The sequence below is a fragment of the Hippoglossus stenolepis genome, chromosome 2, assembly GCF_022539355.2.
Source record: "Hippoglossus stenolepis isolate QCI-W04-F060 chromosome 2, HSTE1.2, whole genome shotgun sequence".
In the NCBI taxonomy this organism is placed as follows: Eukaryota; Metazoa; Chordata; class Actinopteri; order Pleuronectiformes; family Pleuronectidae; genus Hippoglossus; species Hippoglossus stenolepis.
Genome location: NC_061484.1, coordinates 25,360,304 through 25,368,173, shown reverse-complemented (window position 1 = coordinate 25,368,173; position 7,870 = coordinate 25,360,304).

The following is a 7,870-nucleotide window of genomic DNA, read 5'->3' as shown; positions in this document are numbered from 1 at the left end:
GAAAATCAACTGGAGAGAAAGAATTCTGCTGTTCGATCTGTCTGGATCCACTGAGATCAGGTGACCCCTGGCTGTGGACCTTCTGTCTGAGCTGTATGCACCCACTGGGACAAGGGAGGAGAGAGAAGCTACAGCTGCCCTCAGTGTAGACAGACCTTCACCGAAGGCCTGTCCTGGTAGAAAAACACCATGTTAGCTGATTCACTGGGAGGCTGAAGAAGACTGGACTCCAAGCTGCTCCTGCACTGATCACTGCTATACCGGACCTGAAGATGTGGCCTGTGATTTCTGCACTGGGGAGAAAACTGAAAGCTCTCAAGTCCTGTTTGGTTTGTTTGGTGTCTTATTGAAAAACACCTCAGCCTGTTTTCAGTCACCTCCATTTAGAAGCACAAGCTAGGTGGGAGCCCTGGAAGCTCCAGGAGAACATCTGCTCCGTCCACAATGAGTGAGTAAGATGTTCCTGCCGCACTGATCAGCAGTGTATCTGTTATCTCTGCTCTGTGGATGAACATAAGAACCACAGCACAGTTCCCAAGCAGCAGAAAGGACTGAGAGGCAGAGAGAGCTCGGGCAGGAGACAAACAAAATCCCGGCAGGGGACTCCAGGACAGAGAAAGATGTGAAGCTGCTTCAACAGAAGGAGGAGGCCATCAATGGCTCTGCTGATAAAGCAGTGAAGGACAGTGAGAAAGATCTTCACTGAGCCCCAGTCCGTCTGCTGAAAAAAAAGAAGCTCTGATATTGAAGCAGCAGATAGATCCAAGCAACAAACTGAAGTGAGTCCGAGTCAGAGAGCTTCAGGAGAGACTGGAGCAGGAGATCACTGAGCTGAAGAGGAAAGACCATGAACTGAAGCAGCTCTCAGACACAGAGGATCACAACCAGTTTCTACACAACTACCTCACTGTCACCACTCAGTGAATCTACACACACTCATCCAGCATCCAGGATCAAATCCTCTGAAAAGAATTGCCTTTGAGGACGTGACAGCAACGTGTCACAGTCGGGAGTCGACTACGGACATTCTGATGAGACAGAGACAGAGATTTTACAGATTGTGTCTCAAGTGGATGTTTCTGCTCGGCAGGAGCCCAAGACCCAGGCTGACTCCTTAAAATATTCACAGGAAATCACACTGGATCAAACACAGTAAACAAAGATCTATTTATTATCTGAAACAGAAAACAACAGTGAGTAAGAACAGTCTTATTCTGATCACCCAGACAGATTCACTGTTTGGCGTCAGGTCCTGAGTAGAGAGAGTCTGACTGGACGTTGCTGGGAGGTGGAGGTGCAGGTGATAGGAGGAGTTAATTAGCAGTCACATACAAGAATATCAATAGAGCAGAAACTCAGATGAAGATAGATTTGGAGTCAATGATAAATCTTGGTCTTTCAATGTAGTAGACAGTTATGACTTTTTTACAACATCAACACTCCAGTGTCAGGTCCTGGTCCTCCAGAGTAGGAGTGTACCTGGATCACAGTGCAGGTGTTCTGTCCTTCTACAGCGTCTCCTGACACCATGACTCTCTCCACAGAGTCCAGACCACATTACTCAGCCTCTCTATGCTGGAGTTATGGTTGGTTATTCTGGATCCACAGCTGAGTTCCGTGAACTCAAATAGACTTGAGTCATTAAAAGCAGTGGTTGACCACAGGAGGATCCTGTCAGCTGGCTGATCACAGTAATAATGGCGGATCCTGTATAGTGTTGGCATCTGATAGTGGTGGTGGACACGATTGAGGTGGCAACTGACCGTGGACTATCATTACAACAAGACTACTTTGATATATAATATTTCTCTGGATACTCAACCATTGACAATAATCCATCCAACTCATTGACCTTCCATTATGCTACAAGTGTTTTATTCTAATCAATCTTATCTTCCTGATGTTCCTCCTTTACGAGGCATCTATTACACTTCAGTCGTCCTGGGAGAGGGATCCCTCACATGTAGCTCTCTAGGGTTTCTATGTTCTTTTTAACCTGTTAAAATGTTTTTTAGTAGTTTTCCTTCCTCTTGTTGAGGGTTAAGGGCAGGGGATGCTCACCTTGTTAAAGCCCTGTAGTTCAGACTGTATTTGTGGATGTATAATTTATACAAATAAAATTTTATTGATTGAGTCGATTCTGTGTTTTATCCTTTAGTTCTTTTGTCTCCATGTTTGTTGCTCAAAGTTAAGTGATGCGTGGCGTTTCTGCTCCTTTGAGATCAGCTGTCAATCAAACACTGACCTTCCTGCACCACAGATATTCAGTTCTTTATGTAAGACAGAATTCTACAATTACACTGACATGAATGTGTTTAGAAGAAATAATGTTGCTGTTGTTTTCTAAATCAATGTAGAAATAAGGTTCCCTGATGTTTTATAACTTTCTGCTGATCCTGATCATCATCAATAGCTTTTGATTATTGGTTCTTTTCTTTTCCACATGTGAGATGGAAGTGAAACAAACTGACTGTGTCCATGAACTCACTGAACAAAGTCCTGAACAATTTACTGATAGAAATGAACTCAGAGCGTCCAGCATATCCAACAGATCGACTTCACTTTGGACGATTTTACAGTCCATCAGTGTTATGGGATGTTAGGTCACATTGTAAATGTGGAACCTGGTTTGTTTTTCTGCAGTATCTCTGTAAAGTGTGAATCCACTGCGTTCTCATTGTATTTACATATTTAGTGAGCGGGCATATTTATCTGCTGCTGCGTATTGAGTTTCTGTTCTTTTTGATTTCCATGATCTGAACTAGCAGTTCACTGGAAGTGTCTAGTCGAGTCCCCCTCTGAGGTTTGTTCTGCAGCTCTCATCACATTTGATAAGCTGTATTTGTGAATTTTAAATTCAGAATCCACTAGAGGCAGTGTTTAACATCTGTCGCATATTTTATTTCATGTAAAACCTTTAAAATCAAACAGCAGCAGAAACACTGCAGCAGCTGTTACTTTCTGTTTCCTGTGGAGGGCGACAGTTTCCACACCACAGGAACAGCTAACATCTCACAGCTCCCCCTACTGGGCAAACTGCTGAATGTAGTTCCATTAAGAAAATATTTTGTCTGTAAAAACAACAACAATACCAACACAGTCTGACAAGAGTGTAATGTTCTTCACGTAACTGTGGACATTATATTTGATCTGTTAGCTGTTCGGCGTCCTACAGTCAAGTCGACGTTATACGACTTTTAAGATTGACTGTTGTTACTAATGAAAAAATCCGAAACAACTGCAACAATACAAGCTATAATTAGCATTTTGTTAGTTGACAAAACAGACAGCAGCAGAGCAACACTAAACAAAGCGTTTTTGCGTTATGTAAAAGTAGGTGCAATATTCTTACCACATACAATCATCCTGGCCAATGTACCTTAAGAGTAGAAACTCTCCCTTTAATATTATCACCCTTCACTTCCCTCTACAGTCTACATGAGTAACTTTAGGAAATGTTTCTACTGCCCCCATGTGGCCAGGAAATCACTTATTGCAGGTTTAACCTATATTCAGCTCAGACGTGTACACATATTCGCTCATGTACAGTACACATGTTGATGTGTATATCTTAGTAGTATGCATTACATTTCTAGCAGATTTCTTTTGTGTGTGTGTGTGTGTGTGTGTGTATGTGTGTGTGTGTGTCAGGGTGTTGGCGTGTGTTGCTGAGGCATGGTAGGCAGAATCTCACTGGCAGCTGTCAGAGCAGCAACGGTGTGCTGATGTTTCCATCCAGGTCAGATCAAAGCCAGACACAAGTGCTTTGATCTCAAAGCACGGTCCTACTACGTTCATCCAGCATCCAACAGCATCAACTGCTCAAGAGAGAGTAAGATTTGGTTTAAGCAGGAGAGATTTCAGGTTAAACTGTTTTTTAGTTTTATCTTCAAAACACAATTGTCTTTTATTTCTTCATCTTACTTCACTGTAGTTTTACAGACTTTAAAGCAGACGTGTGTAAATGACTAAAATTTATCATTCAATCTCTGTCTCTTTGAATATATCTGAAGTTAGGATAGGACTGTCCTTTTACCTGTTATAGGTTTATTTGTGTGTCTTTCAGTCACTAGGAAGCTGGCTATAAGAACAAAGCTCTGATGGAGCAGGTGGCAGAGAGCAACTGCTCTAGCTGCAGAAAACACCTTTCTGAAGAGGCAGCTGGATGCCAAGAATGCAGCTCTGGCTGCAGAAAGCACCGCTCTGAAGAGGCAGGCTGTATATAACATTGCTCTGGTTGAAGAAAACATTGTACTGAAGAAGAAGAAGCTGCAGATGCTGCATTACAGTTATAAAGGAGCATGTGGCAGAGAAAGCTACTCTGGAAAACCTGGCTGCAAACATGGTCTGGCTGCAGTAAGCAATGCTCTGAAGAAGCAGCTAACTGCTGAGCGCAGCTCCGAGGAAACAGATGGCCTCTACTGCCTTTCAGCTGTATCGGGCCAGAGAGGACTTGGATAAAATTAGAAGTCTGTGGACACAGCAAGAGCCAGAGAGGAAGAGTTGGAGAAGAGCTCGAAGATCTAAAGGCGACAATGAAAGCGAAGGAGGAAGAAAACTTCTCCTGGCCATTGATCTTCAGCTCCAGGTCCTGGACAACGTGATAGTGGAAAGCAGTGGAAGGAAGTGGAAGATCTGGAGGAAGAAGTAAAACTCTGATTCAGCAGAACATTGAGCTTCAGGTACGTTACATCAGTCATTTAGATTTGGATATATGGATTGATTTGTTTCATTGAGACTTTGAAGAAGAAAATGCTGAAACTTATGTTGTCTCTGTCTTTCAGGAATTCTTTTGAACAATGAGTACAAAAGAGGTTAGAAGGAAGAAGGAAGAAGAAGCAGGAAAGAAGAGCAACTGGAGAGAGAAGAAGGAGAGAAGGAGAGAGGAACGAACTGAAGAGAGAGAGAAGAAGGAGAAGGAGGAGAAGAAGGAGAAGGAGGAGAGGAGAAGAAAGAAGGAGGAAGATGTTCCCATGTTTTGAGTAATCACCTGAAGCTGAGGCTGCGTTCAGAAAACTGATACAGGTGGGATTCATGCTTGACCTTGACGTTACTCTGGGAACATTGGTCCACAAAACTGTGCAAGGCGAGGTTGCTCGGTGAATCCAAACATGGCAGCAGCTTGTAGGTGAAAAGTAATGAGGTGTTAGACCTTATTTCTTACAGCGTTCACACTGGGATCAAAGAGGTTAAAGACTAATGAGCTCCAGCAGACACTTCATTTAAATCAATAAAAGAAAAATAGTTTTCCTTGTCCTTTTTGGTGGTAAAAAACATGCATCAGATTATGTGATGAAATATTTGACAGCCATGAACCACACTCACAACCTGATCAGCTCTTAACATTTTCAGCCATGTATATATTTTTGCATGTACTAATTCTCATGTCATTTCAAATTCAGCCACTCTACCTGCCCCACCCCCAGACTCACCTGCTTTCCATCAGTCATTAGTCACCCAGTATATATACCGGCTCATTTCCTCTGTTCTCACAGCAGATCGTCTAGTGTGTTTTTCTTGGCTTTCAGGTTTTATCCCTTGATTCATTGTTCTGCCTGATCCTCGGCTGTGACCTTGCCTTCTGGACCCTAGTTGCCGTTTTTGCCTGCTTCCGATCGGATTTGTTTGCATTCTCTGACTGTCTGCCTGGCTTTTGACCCCTGATTATCCATTAAACAAGAACTCTTGCTATTCCTGAACTGCTCTGGTGTCGTGCTTTTGGGTTCACGTTTGCCATTTTACGCACTGACGTATAAGTTCTACTTTGTAAAGACAGAATTCTACAATGACACTGACATGAATGTGTGAAAAATAATGTTGCTATTTGTTTTCTAAATCAAATGCTGCCAGAAATAGGTTCCCTGATGTTTTATAACCTGTATTGATCCTGATCATCATCAATGAGCTGATTATTGGACTGCTCTTACTACATGAGATGGAGGTGAAACAAACCTGATTGTGTGTCATAGACTCACTGAACAAGAGTCAGCTGAACAGACTTTACTGATGAGCTAAGACCAGAGCGTCAACATGTCAACAGATCGACTTCACTTTGGTTTGATTTACAGTCCATCAGTGTTATGGGATGTTAGGTCACATTGTAAATGTGGAACCTGGTTTATTTTATTCTGACTCATCTCTGCATAAAGTTTGAATCCACTACGTCCTCATTGTATTTACATATTTAGTGAACGGGCATATTTATCTGCTGCTGTGAGTTTCTGTCTTTTTGATTTCCATGATCTGAACTAGCAGTTCCACATTGGAGAGTGTCCTGATCGAGTCCACTCTGAGGTTTGTTCTGCAGCTCTCATCTGTATCTTTTCTTAACATGTGATTATACGTACTAAAATCTCTTATATATTTTATAAAACTAATAAATACAAATCTAATGTGTGAAGAAGCTGAAAGTTGAAATAAAGAATAAATCCAGTCTGTTCTTTTGTCTTCATTCCAGGATCTCATTCAAAGCTGATGGAACCAAAGTGAAACTCCTGTGAAGAATAGCTGAGGCAGTTTTCCTCACCAGAAACTCTGTTCAGTCTCTGTCTTTGGCACTATGCATAATCAGCATCCGCAGAGAAATGACAAAGTTTTCTTCACTAGCTGATTTTCAAAGCCCAGATATTTGTTTGTGATCTCCAGTGGATGAAGAGAGTTTCGTCACACAGATTTAAAGTGGAGAAATAATGGTTTGCTGGTGAAGTTTCAGAGTGAAGACGTTGAGTTGAGTCCTGACACCAAATACATATTGGAGATATTGTGATGTTGTGGACTTGAGTCATTCCGTTTTTATTGTGCTGTTGATTTTCATGAGGATGAGAAACTTCACAACGAGTTTGTCGTGTTGCTTCAGTATTTTCATCATCACCTCACGGACAGACGGTCTGGGTCGTGCAGTTTTGAATCGAACTTGATCAAAACTTCATGACACTAATTTGTCCCCGAGTTTAACCCACAAAACAGGCGTTGCTGCTGAAGAGGTTTGTAATTTATGCAAGTTAAAACAGTGTAGTAAAAACATTCAGGATTGAGTTCCACAACCGATAGTCGATTCTTTGCTCCGTCACAGACAAACTTCTCAACTGTTTCTGAACAGAAAGAACTTTAGTGTCCACTCGTATTATATAGAAACAGTTTGAGCAGTTTATCATTTTCTTAGATAAAAGCTGAACAGTTGTTGACATGGTTCCTTTGCTCTTTGTCATTTTTCTTCTGCTTTGAACTCCATTAACTTTGCTGCAAGTCTGTATCATCTCTGGCTCCATGTGCCATTGTAACAACTCAGCTTAACACTAGGGGGACGAGTTTTAGAAATAGTGTCTGAGACTCTGAAACAGCCCCGAGAAATCTGCTTGAGCTGAGTCAGAAACTTCCCTTTGAATCAAACTTCAAATGTGCTCTGTTATTGTACCACGATTTGGTCTAATTCTAGTGTTGAGATCGAGCCCAGGACAAAGGAGAGGCCTACAACACATTTGAGAAGCCTGACTAAGTTCGTCTCACTATGAAGCCAAAACCACAGAATGCTTTGGGGGCCTCCATGTTTGACCGCCGCCCGAGTTTAAACTCCGGGCCTTCCGTGGCTGAGCCAACAGACCCCATAGCCCCGAATCAGCTGTTCTAGAGCCGAACACCGGTCGCCGCATCTTCCGGGCCGCGCCCCGCTCGCATCCAGCGAACGTGCCATTAGCAACAAGCCAGGAAACATGTCTGGGCGAGGCTAGTTTTAAAACATTAAGCGGGTTATTATTTGAGTGTATGTTTGCGTAGGACCGCCGAGTCCCTTTTGTTTTGTGCCAGCGGCGTCGGCAGCCGTCTGCATTTCGGCCAGCTGCCCGAACTGTGTGATCGTCAGACCTATTTTGCG